A 13,569-nucleotide genomic window follows, 5' to 3' on the forward strand; every position below is an offset into this window, starting at 1 on the left:
TCAGGCTCCCTGCTGGGAGCCTGCTTCTCCCTCTGCCTGTGTCTCTGCCTCTCTGTGTGTCTCTCATGAATAAATAAATAAAATATTTTTTTAAAAAGACCAATTTTTTCAGGTATATTAACCCTTGTTTCTAACAGCTCAGTCCTTGACTGAACAGGTGAATACATGAAAACCTCTATAGGAACATGCATAAATTATGTTCAGTCATGGGACATTTAATACTGTAGACCATCTTTAATTGGTCCCTGCCTTGGCCCCTGGTACTACATAAATGGCTATCCTATTTCTGAGCTCAGTCTTGCTTGACTGTGTCACTGAATCATGTAGTTGGACTTCGACAATATTACCCACCCTACAGCTTAGACCTTTTGTATTTGCCTGCCATTTTGACTTTTGCCCACCACACGCGCCCTGCTTCTGTTTAAATATACTCCCTAGACTTTCCTCCCTTGATTTGGATGCTTTGCCTTTAGGACTTTTGCCCATTTTCCCATTCTTGATTCATCTTCAGATTCACAATTTTGTGTATTTGCTCCCAGCATAGCTGACACTTGCTTCATACTAAGGTCCCGGATCATGTATCTTATTCCTGCCATTCTGAGTCAAGTGTGCTCAGACTGAAGCTGCCACTGAGCCATCTCTTTCTAAATTTCCTTAGCATTCAACAAAGAACAGCTTTTATTGGGCTCACACTGCCAATTATCCTGAACAAATGTGGTCCATATGAAATGTATACCTTTAAAAATAAAATGAGACTGTCCAAATGAAAGGGAAAAGGATTTAATTTAAAAATATTTTAGCAGTGCTGAAAAAAATTATGATATGATAAGTAGACATTCATCTCAAAGAAGAGCTTGGGAGGTCAGGGATTGCATGTATACTACCTTAGATCACACACAATCCCCAATACAGTGCTATGCACACAGCAAATAATAAATATTTCTTTATGGATTGCTTGGTTATTGTGACTAAAACTTCATAATTTTGACAAATACTGATGTAGTGGAACATGCCACAAAGTCTGCTCCTGGTTCCCATCCTCTTTAGCAGCCTTGGCTCGCTATCCAAATGATTATGTTCTGAGGCCTCTCATAGCCACATTTCATCACAGTGGTGACAGCGTTGAAGTGGCTGAGTGAATGTAGTGCCTGTTCATAAAATCATTTCAAGTAAAAGGCTTCAAGATCCTTCCAGCTGTTATTCAAATCTATATCATTATTTACTGTAGAGCATAAAACACCAAGGTCTCATATATTTCCTCCCTCATTGAACTAGCACCAGCCAAGCCATGTGACGGGGCACTGAGGTACAATAAAGTCGGTCACCTCAGAATTTGTTTCCTTAAGGATTCTATTCTTTCTCTAAATTGTGGGTAATGGAACTGACAGTCTCATGGACTTTAAGATAATTACATTCAATAGACTAAAGCTTGGGTGCTTTGAAATGAACAGGCCACATGCAGTGGGTACAGAAAACTGGGAAGTTATTATGTAGCTGTTTTGAGATAAACACTTTGCTGCTGCTGACATTCTGCAACTTTTTATCATATTTTCAAAAAAAAAAAAAGTGAGCCAAACTGGTTGCCTTGGAAATGATTATGATGTCACAGAGGATGATGACTTCTAGTAATCTATAAGCAGCTAGAGCAGATGTGCTTGTAAGAAACAAAGATCTTGTTTTCATACAAATGTTCTCAAAATAAAACACAAAGGAAGAAAAATACCCAGAGCACATAATGCAAAGAAAAAGAATTGGTTCTAAATAGAATGTTTTACAAAGTTTTCCATAAAGCCTCAGCTGCTCCTCAAAGCACAACCAGCTTGAACATGGATAACAGACGTGAAATTACAGTACTCACAAAATTAGTATTCAGGTTGCACAATCTCTCCTTTCAAAGGCTTCAAGCATACTTTATGCATGCACAATTATAGAAGCAGGTAATGAGAAAGATTCTGATTCTCTCCCTATTGTTGCTATTGTACTTAGCTAGATAAGTCTTGATAAAAATTGCTTTGTTAAAAATAAATCTAAGCAATAATTTATTAATTCTATTGAAAAGATTTTTTTGCCTTTTATTATAAGATACATTGGATGATTTTTCTAAAACACACATTATTCTGTCCATGGAGATGGGTAGCAACATAATCAACTTTTAGTAAAGAATCAAAGCTCAGTAACAATTAATAATCTGCAAGCTATGGTAATTCTTTGTAATTTTATTATTTCACATCACAATTAATTTCACTTCAATTATTAGCGATTTTAAAAAAGGATATTCAAAGTTTATGACTATGACCCCCTGAAATACATAGATAGGATAAACAATATATCAAATGAATGGGTCGTGTCAAAATATATTACAATGCTTTCACTACGTCACTTTGAATTTAATCCTCTACCTTGATGGTCATTGATAACATCCTAAATTAATTCTTCGGATTCTCAAATATCTCCCACAGTAACTTCAAATATTTCTTAGAATTAATCAAAGTTTAAATAATGAAAATGAATTAATTATGATAAAGTTTTCACTCCATACAATAAAAAAACCTCTCCATCCTACTTACAGTATGTATTTGCCAATAAAAATTTTAAAATTCTCATATAACTAAATGAGAAATATGAACTAGTAGAAAGGAGATAAAGAACAATTCTGACAATTCCTAAAATATATTGTTCCTAAATAAATCTAATATAGAATAATCTTTTGAATGAAAATGGAAAAGATAAGAGACATTAGGCCAGAATTGTGCATTACTATTAAGTAGTAGCATACACATTTTTTTTTACTTCTAATCTAATGCCCAAATTAACTTTTCATTTCATTCAAATGAAAATTGAATTTGTTAATTTCATTGAGAAATGCATAATACTAAAACTACATAAAAGAAAAACATACAAATAAAAGAGTAAAAATTAAAAGTTCACCATGTTCTCTAGCCTGAGTTAAAAGAAATTGAGAATAAGTAACAGGTGTTTCTGAAAGCTAGCCTTTAATCCTCGTTTTAGTTCTGTGATCATATTGAAGTCATATACTATTTTAAGACATAAGCTCACTTTTTAAAAGTACATAATATGAATACAGTACTCTAAATGGACACCAGTGTTTGAGGCATATAGTGAGAACTGACATATTATGATAATATAAGAAGAGGAATAAAAACACTCCAGAGATAGGCTTTTTATAAACATTGCAAGGAGTTAGAAGAAAACAAAGTGACTTTTAATAACTGCAAAAGGCAGGAATAGTTTAGTCGATTTAGCCAAAGTGCAAAGATCTAAACCAAAAAGAAAATATAGCATTGATATTTGAAAATAGAAAAAGAGAAAGGAAACTGCATTAAAAGTACTTTTTAATGAATGAATGATGAGACAGCTTTGGAGTATTTTATACTACTTTATTGACAAAGGATTCAATCTCAATGATAATTTTAACAAAGATGGTTCCAAGTCTGTGTAAATCATTGTATTAAGAAATAAGACCATTATAAAAAATGATGACCCAGTCATTCTCTAAAATTACTCTAATATAGTAAGAAAGGTAAGATAAACATGCATGAAAATATTTTATTGTGAAATAAAATGAATAATGGAAACATTATTAATGCAGATAGTAGAAGCTAAGTTAACCTAAATGAAATTATAAGGCACGTATTTATAACGTACGGTAGCACACGAGTTCAGGGAAACAAATACAAAAATGTGTTTTAATAATTCAACAGAATATGATAGAAAATGTAGTCTTTTCGTATATAAAAGTTTTTGTCTATAATTAGGTTTTAAAAAAATCTTTGATTTCATTAAATAATGCTTATGTCAAATTTTTCCATTTTAAAGACTCCTAAGGAGGGCGAGCAAACAAAAACTGGATAGTTTCTAGTCTCTGGGCAGATATCTTAGTTTGCAAATTGTCATAATCCTTGCACCCCCTACATGAGCGTGGGTTAATTTAGCTGTTTGTTGCTATGTGAGGTTTTTCTAGGCAATGACACATATGCTCTAATTTATAGTTGGCTGAGATCTGTATTTAAAAAAAACCCGAATCTGACATATTTCATTAGGAGAATTACATTTTGAAAAGCAAGCATGAGAAATGTGTATTTGATCCACGTGGCAGAGAATATGTTTATTTTTCTAATTTTTCTTTTCTTTAAATGGAAAAAAGGTTTTAAAACTTGGGAAGAAAATAAACAGAAAAATATGGGGCAAAACAATGGTCAGCTTGTGTGTCACTACAATAATCAATTACTAACTGCAATCACACTAATTTAAGAATGTCCTTTGAAAAACTGTTATTCAGATTATTTGCTTGCTTAATTTATTAAAGAAATACAATATAACCCTTACCAGGGCCAAGGGCTGTTCTCAGCCTTGATTTGATCAGTTACAAATATTACTTGCTTAATCCTATTGTTTTAAAAAACGCTTATGAGGTAAATTCTATTATTACTATCCACTTTTAATAGATGAGGAAACAGAGATTAAGAAATTTGTCTAGGGACACCTGGGTGGCTCAGTGGTTGAGCATCTGCCTTTAGCTCAGGGCATGATCCCAGGTTTGGGGATCAAGCCCCACTTTGGGCTCCCTGCAAGGAACCTGTTTCTCCCTCTGCCTATGTCTCTGCCTCTCTCTCTCTCTATGTCTCTCAAGAATAAATGAATAAAATCTTTAAAAAAAATTGTCTAACTATTAAGTAACAGAAAGTGATAGAGCTGGGATTTGACCCTAGGCTTTCTAGATTGAAGATGTTTAAATCCTGTGCCACCAATGACACTTTTGGGAGTATCAACTGGGTCAAATTTCTCTTGTAGCACTGAGCTAGGAAATTGTGTGTGTGTGTTTGGGATGATGAGTTCACAGGCTTCCCGGATAATTAGAGCAATTAGTCTTTTGCTTGGTTGCTATGAGTTCAGAAGTAAGCTTTGTGTTCATTTGTGGGGTTTTCATTATCAGAATTTCTTAGCATTTCTTCTTCCCCTTTGCTTCTTTGTTTCTTTCATGTTATATGTGGTTTTTCATCTTATTGTTCTCTGAATTTACAATGAGTTCAAATTCTTTTAGGAAGTTTTTGGGGGATCAATCGCTAATCAACTTCTAGCAATAACTACAAATCAGTCTCGAACAGAACTCCTTCATATTCTCCAATTTATAAATCAAATAACTACGGGAGACCAGACACGGCTACCATCGATTATTTAAGATTAAGGTGTGGCTAAACTAAACTGAAAGGTCACCTGAAACCAGTGATCATAACTTCTTTTAATATAACAATAAAGAGACACATTTTAATTGAATTTGGCCTTTTCAAAGCATCCACTCTTTCCTTTAGTAGCTCCAGAAGAACCATTGGTCACTAGGCTCAATTTATATGGTGACCGTGAGGATAATGGTATCTCTTGACCTTATTATCCTAGATAAAATGATGCTGTGTCTTTTCATCTTTCACAAGGGCAGTTGCATGGTAGAAAATGAAAGAGTATGATTTTAGATGGCTTGCCTTTATTTAGCCTGAATTCTACTACTAGCTAGCTGGTAACATTGAAAAGTCATTTAAATTCGATGGGTTGAATATCATGTGATTAAAAACATCTTCATTATAGATTTCCATCTCTCCTTCCAGCTGGACATTTTAATCACTCTCTTATATTATTCTTTCATTTCATGTGTGAAGAAACAAATATCAGAAATGAAGTACATCAATCATTGGAAAACAGTACAAAGGTCTCCTGATTTCTGGAATTTTATTAAGAACTCAAACATTGTAGGTATATCCCCTCTTTCTCCCTCTCAATCCAGAGGTTACTGCTATTCTGAAAGTGTTATCTTTCTTTTCCATTTTATTGTACTTAGTACATATATACATATATATATGTAAATAAGCAATATAGAGTACTGTTTTCAAAGTTTATTTTTTATTTTACTTTTTAAAAATATTTTTTATTTATTCATGACAGATACAAAGAGAGAGAGAGAGAAAGAGAGAGAGAGAGGCAGACACAGGCAGAGGGAGAAGCAGGCTCCATGCAGGGAGCCTGACGTGGGACTCGATCCTGGGTCTCCAGGATCACACCCTGGGCTGAAAGTAGCGCTAAACTGCTGAGCCACCAGGGCTGCCCCTTGTTTTCAATGTTTAATGTAAGAAAATTCTTTTACTATTGACCCAACATAATATTTTGGATTTTATCCATGCTGATATATGTGGTGGTATATATAACTGCTATATATTTTTAAAGATTTTATTTATTTATTCATGAGAGACAGAGAGAGAGAGGCAGAGACTTAGGCAGAGGGAGAAGCAGATTTAACACAGGGTGCCGGATGTGGAACTTGATCCCAGGACTCTCGGATCACACCCTGAGCTGAAGGCAGATGCTCAACCACTGAGCCACCCAGGCGTCCCTATAACTGCTATATGGTATTTTGATAAAGTGATAGACCTCGATTTGTTCATCTGTTTTCTTGAACAATGGCTTTCAAACTTTTATTGACCATGCAGTCCATAGGGGTAAAAATACATTTTATGTGGTAACCCAGATCTGCATATCTGTGAAATCAAAGTTTACCTTTTTATTTATCCTTGTCGTATACGATGTACTGTACTTTTCTATTTCATTCTTTAAAAATGCTGGTTATGACACACTAAATATATAGCCCTCTATTAAGTTACAACCTGACATTTGAAAAACACTGTTCTTGAGGAATATTTTTCAAACTGCTACAATACTTCCAATACTCTGATACTTCTCTAGGATGGGTTTGGAAGCTAGGGGTCGGGGAATAAGTGCTGCTTAGAATTTTTTCAAGCAAGGAATGATGTAGGGAAGTAGGAATATATTAATTGATGCAACTAAATAGAAATAAAACCTGCAGATGGCTTAGGTACAGAAAACAAGTTTGTGAAGCACGGTTTTAAGAAGTTAGGCTGATTTCTTATCATGAGATAATTCTAAAAATATCTATAAGATTTTTAAATAAGTGATTCATATTTTAAATTGATGCTGCAAGCTTACTACTTTAATGATTCCTATTAACAGTTTATTTGTAAATTGGAATGAGTATTTTTAGAAAGTGAATAAAAACCACTCATTTTAACTTATATATTCATTTGTCACGGTGAATGAAGAATGTCATAACTCAGGGAAGTGGCGTTATCTATATATTTCCATAAGCTACATCAATAAGCTTTATGCCTAAGTTGCATTGCAGCGTATTATTTACAGACTTAAAATACAAATGACTTCAGTGACTTACAGTGTCCTATGAAGATGTTGTAATGGGGATTTCTATGTTGAGTGGAAGTAGGACCATTTCTTTTTTTAAAAAAACTTTAATTCCAATATGGTTACATGTTATATTGGTCTTTAAAGATGCATTTTATCCTATGGCCATGACTAGAGACATAAGAATAATTTGCTTTAAACAAGATTGGCCATTATTATTTGTTTTTTGGCATTATCATCTGACTTAAGTACTCCAGTCCTTTCATCATCAGCTCTCAGTATACAATGCTTGGCAAAATCTAATGACTTAGATGAATACACCAGTCTTCATAAAATCCAGAGGTCAGAAACTGCCTTGCTCTCTTATTCTGATTTTTAAGTAAGTAATGAAGTTGAGTTGACAGAGAAAGCCAAATCTGCCAAAACTCCAAAGAAAGAAAACTCAAAATGTAAGTGCAAGGGGAAGCAAGTGTTAGGAGGCTATCATCCCAATTAGGAGCCATGGTATGGCCATGACCTGTAGCAATTTAGGCCTCGTGAATCTTTCACGTTGGAATACAGTGCTACAATTTCTGGCCACAGTATAAAGATGTAAGTAATGATAAGCATATTGTCAATTCAATTCCAGATCAAAGAAATCAGGAGGTTGATAAAGAAATTGATATGGAAGATGGAAGCTCCAGGTGAGGCTAACTCATCTATTCCACACTCTCAACTCAACCACTATTTGCTGTCTCCTCTGATTCAGTGTAACACTGCTCCTTCTCCTCCCAAACCTTTCTTACCATGGTCCCTGGAACTCCTTTTTCAAGCATAACAAGCAAGAAATTTCCATCCTACATCTGCTCATTAATTTAAAAAATACTTGTTTCCTAAATGAGAGAGCTCTTTGTTGAGGCCGCGACTCCCTTTTAAGCTGGAATGAAAATGTAGTTTAACATAGAAACAAGAACACTGGGGATCCCTGGGTGGTGCAGCGGTTTAGCGCCTGCCTTTGGCCCAGGGCGCGATCCTGGAGACCCGGGATCGAATCCCACGTCAGGCTCCCTGCATGGAGCCTGCTTCTCCCTCTGCCTATGTCTCTGCCTCTCTCTCTCTCTCTTTCTCTCTCTGTGTGACTATCATAAATAAATAAAATTAAAAAAAAAAAAAGAAAGAATCAAGAACACTTTTAAAAGCAAAAGAGGGTACTATTAATAGTTATGAAAGGACCATAGGTGTAAACTGGGACTGTTACTGACAAACCGGATGTTAAGGTCCCTACCTATAGTCCTCTCAAGTGAAGGCCACTCACTTTCTTAATATTCACCTAGCTCAGGGTTAGAAAATAGGATCAGCATTCCCTATACAACCCAAACCATTTTTTCAGACTATTTACACTACTGTGTAAAACTGCAGTTCCTCTGATGTTCCTTCTTCACTGCTACCTCAATACTCTTCAGGGACTAGCTCTTCAAAGACTTTAGCACCTAGTTCAATATCTTCCTCTACCTCCAAGACCCAAGATAATCTTCTGATATCCCATCACTTTTCTCATAGTCCAACCCATTGAAGTCATGACTTCTCAACCTCCATTCTGGATCCTGGCATGTTATTATTCAACAGAAATGACAAATTTCTGTTCAAAGTCCCATATATTTTCATATATCTCACTCAGTATTCCCTTTTAGACAAGTTCTTCAACCTCACTGGGATGCAAGGTCTCTATATCTCTCTACTTCTTGTGTTGGTCACCACCCCATCAGTATCCTTCTCTATAAAGCTTACTCAATAGTCCATTATTTTATTTCTTTTCATTAAACTCAACTTTTTTTTGATCCAGGGTCTTACAGCCCTCTGTTGAAATTTCTACACTGGGTCAATCCTGTGGTTCAGATTTTCAAGAGTTTTATACCTAGTTGGTGAGCTCACCTATAAGTTATAGCATCCAGCATATTGATGGTTTACTTGTGGTCACCAGCCTCAACTGGTTCTTCTATTCTGCCTATTAGTTTTTCCAAATACGTTTTAAAAATTAGCCTTTCTCACATTCTTCATAGCAAATATTTCAAGCTTATTAACTTTTGTTAAACTTTCAATCCATTCACTCTTCTCCTCACTCTCAGAAAATAACACTGACACCTTCTTAAAACCCTCCCCAACTTCCTATCACGTCAACCAACAGACTTCTTTGTAAATACTCATACTTTCTTGCTTTTCTTGCATACAAGAGGTATACTTATTTTATTTGTGCTCTAGAACTTTTTTTTTTTTCCTGTCCCTTCAGGGACTTCCCTTCACCAATTTTCTTCTATCTCCAATCTCTAAATTGCTATTGGCACCTTCTGATCAGCATGCTTGAAGTCTTAAAAAAACAAAACTTTCCTCAACCTCACATCCTCCTCCTGCTCCTAGCCTCTGTCTTTCCTTTTATAGCCAAACTCATCGAGATTATTGTTTTATACTCACAGACTCTATTTTCTCACACTCTCTTCAGTGACTCCCATCTGTTTTCTGCTGCCATCCCTACAGGCAGCATTTATTGCTATTAGTCTCTTCCTTTATTCTTATTTCGCCTGGTTTTCCTCTTGATCTCTAAATGGTTCCGTTTGGATAGCTTATCTCAAAAATGCTATTGTCCCTCATGAATCTCCTTAAGTAGCCTGGTTTGATTGAGGCTGAAGGATTCGTTGAAGTTCTAAGACATGATATTCTTTTTTTTTTTTTTAGATTTTATTTATTTATTCATGAGAGAGAGAGAGAGAGACAGGCAGAGGGAGAAGCAGGCTCCATGCAAAGAGCCCGATGTGGGGACTCGATCCTGGAACTCTGGGATCATGCCCTGAGCCAAAGGTAGACAGACGCTCAACCGCTGAGCCACCCAGACATCCCTAAGACGTGATATTCTTGAGGGTCAGGAGAAAAGTCTGGCCAGATGACAAGGGTCATGTGCATGTGCAAAATGGAATAAACATAGTGAGCTTCACTATCCAGGGTCTGGCCTTTAGCCTTGGAGGTTATAGAAATTCAAGTTTGTAGGTGTACCTAGGACAACTCAGAATGTTTAAATTTACAAAACATGGCTGTATGAAACTTAGAAATATCATCTATGTATAAAGGAAAGCGACTATTAAGTATACTCTCTTCACATAAGAAAGTTACATGAAAAGTGAAAATATCACTAAGTAGCTAACGTTGGGTTTGAAATTGATCAAAGCATTCTGTGTATGAAAGACTGTCTAATGGAATCAGGCCTTATAGCCTGCAATGTCTACCTCCACATTAGGAAGGAATTCCAAAAGTGTGTTCCCAAAGTCTTGGGAGAAGGATACCTCTCTCTTAGATATATTAGATTGTGAAGTAAGAAGATTCTTGTTTGAATATCAGTGAGTCTTCTGTTAGGCATTTATTCTTGAACATAAGTATCAAGAGATGCTCAATTGTTTTTAAGAATATATTATGAATGAAGTGTCTGTCTGGGTGGCTCAGTTAAGCATCTGCCTTTGGCTTAAGTCATGATCTCAGGGTCCTGGGTTGGAGCCCGCACTGGGCTCTGTGCTCAGCAGACAGTCTGTTTCTCCTCTCCTTTTGTCCCCCGCCCCCACTCAGTTCTCTCTCTCTCTCAAATAAATAAACAAAATCATTTAAAAAACTCAGAATATATTATGAACATGCCAGACCCCTTGTTAATTTCATATTTTGGCTATCTCAAGATGTTTTGGGAAGCTCTTCTGCCTTAGGACAGGCCATCCAAAATTCCTAAAAAAAAAAAAAAAAAAAAAATTTTTCCCCAAAGCCATCAGTCAGCTTCCTTCATAAGTAGTACCTCTGTTATCAAATAAAAGTAATATTTCTTTTTGTTTTGGGGAAGAAAAACCTGCTATGAGAGAACAAATATGTTACTTCTAATACCTATGCAAAGTGGGGTAGAAAAACCTAATTAAAAGACTATAGTTTTATGTCTCTATTCCAGTATTCAATTTGTAAATTAAAACATAGAAAAATCCTATTCTCACAGGCTTCCTTTAATGGATCCTAGCAAAATGTTCAAATTGACCTTTACTATAAACTGAGAGTTGCTCTCCACTAGAAAAAAATCTGTTATTTGAATTCAAAATGTCATTTAAGAATACCATAACCATTTAAAATCACAATGTTCACTACACAAATTCAGTCATTCATTTTTTGCACACTCAGGTCAAGTAAGTCTACAAAAGGAAGGAATATGATGCTTATGTTTTTGGGAGCAGTGAATCAGAAGTGTTCCCTTTTGAAATAAAAGTGCAAATATGCTTGGTGAACCAGAACTTAAAGTTAAGATTTTTTATGTATCTCTTTGTCACCATTAATTGATACTCATTCTCTTTTTTTTAATAATAAATTTATTTTTTCATTGGTGTTCAATTTGCCAACATATAGAATAACACCCAGTGCTCATCCCATCAAGTGCCCCCCTCAGTGCCCGTCACCCATTCACCCTCACCCCCTGCCCTCCTCCCATTCCACCATCCCTAGTTCATTTCCCAGAGTTAGGAGTCTTCATGTTCTGTCTCCCTTTCTGATATTTCCTACCCATTTCTTCTCCCTTCCCTTCTATTCCCTTTCACTATTATTTACATTCCCCAAATGAATGAGACCATATAATGTTTGTACTTCTCTGATTGACTTATTTCACTCAGTAATACCCTCCTGTTCCATCCATGTTGAAGTAAATGGTGGGTATTTGTCATTTCTAATGGCTGAGTAAGATTCCATGGTATACATAAACCACATCTTCTTTATCCATTCATTTCTCGATGGACACCGAGGCTCCTTCCACAGTTTGGCTATTGTAGACATTGCTGCTATAAACATTGGGGTGCAGGTGTCCCAGCATTTTATTACATCTGTTTCTTTGGGGTAAATCCCCAGCAGTGCAATTGCTGGGTCATAGGGCTGGTCTAATTTTAACTCTTTGAGGAACCTCCACACAGTTTTCCAGAGTGGCTGCACCATTTCACATTCCCACCAACAGTGTAAGAGGGTTCCCTTTTCTCCGCATCCTCTCCAACATTTGTGGTTTCCTGCCTTGTTAATTTTCCCCATTCTCACTGGTGTAAGGTGGTATCCCATTGCGGTTTTGATTTGTATTTCCCTGATGGCAAGTGATGCAGAGCATTTTCTCATGTGCATGTTGGCCATGTCTATGTCTTCTTCTGTGAGATTTCTGTTCATGTCTTTTGCCCATTTCATGATTGGATTGTTTGTTTCTTTGGTGTTGAGTTTAATAAGTTCTTTATAGATCTTGGAAACTAGCCCTTTATCTGATACGTCATTTGCAAACATCTTCTCCCATTCTGTAGGTTGTCTTTTAGTTTTGTTGACTGTATCCTTTGCTGTGCAAAAGCTTCTTGTCTTGATGAAGTCCCAATAGTTCATTTTTGCTTTTGTTTCTTTTGCCTTCATGGATGTATCTTGCAAGAAGTTACTGTGGCTGAGTTCAAAAAGGGTGTTGTCTGTGTTCTCCTCTAGGATTTTGATGGAATCTTGTCTCACATTTAGATCTTTCATCCATTTTGAGTTTATCTTTGTGTATGGTGAAAGAGAGTGGTCTAGTTTCATTCTTCTGCATGTGGATGTCCAATTTTCCCAGCACCATTTATTGAACAGACTGTCTTTCTTCCAATGGATAGTCTTTCCTCCTTTATCAAATATTTGTTGACCATAAAGTTGAGGGTCCACTTCTGGATTCTCTATTCTGTTCCATTGATCTATGTGTCTGTTTTTGTGCCAGTACCACACTGTCTGTGCCAGTACCACACTGTGATACTCATTCTTTATGGGGTAGTTATCTTTTAACTCACTCTCTGTGGTTCTCTCATGTCTTTCACTTGTTCAGAAGAGCTCAAGGGAAGTATTGATGAATACCTGATGATAAAGTATTAGGTGTCAAATAGGTCATGTTTCACACAGATAGGCACTGGATTTGGTAGAGTTCCATGTTGATACCACATTTCAATAAACTTCTAAGAACATCATGGACATTTGAGTTTTCTTCCAAGCAGGTTCAATATTGAACAGTAGTTACCCAAAGGGGTGGAGTTAACTATGGCAATGGTCCTGTGTGATTGGTAAATACATCATGGTAGTTATTACCATCATGGGCTTTTAGAACTTAAAACATGTCTTTGAGTCCAGCTCTGACAATATGCTTCCCCGAAAAGATAATAATGTATCCACATTTCAGTTTCTTCATGTGGGAAATGGGGCTAATATTATCCCTTAAAAAGGACTATGGGGCTAAATGAGATAATGCATGTAACATGCTTATCATTATGCTTGGCGTAAAGTAAATGCCTATCATGGTAAAATAGGCATGGTATATAGCTG

The sequence above is a fragment of the Vulpes vulpes genome, chromosome 16 (genome assembly GCF_048418805.1).
Source record: "Vulpes vulpes isolate BD-2025 chromosome 16, VulVul3, whole genome shotgun sequence".
In the NCBI taxonomy this organism is placed as follows: Eukaryota; Metazoa; Chordata; class Mammalia; order Carnivora; family Canidae; genus Vulpes; species Vulpes vulpes.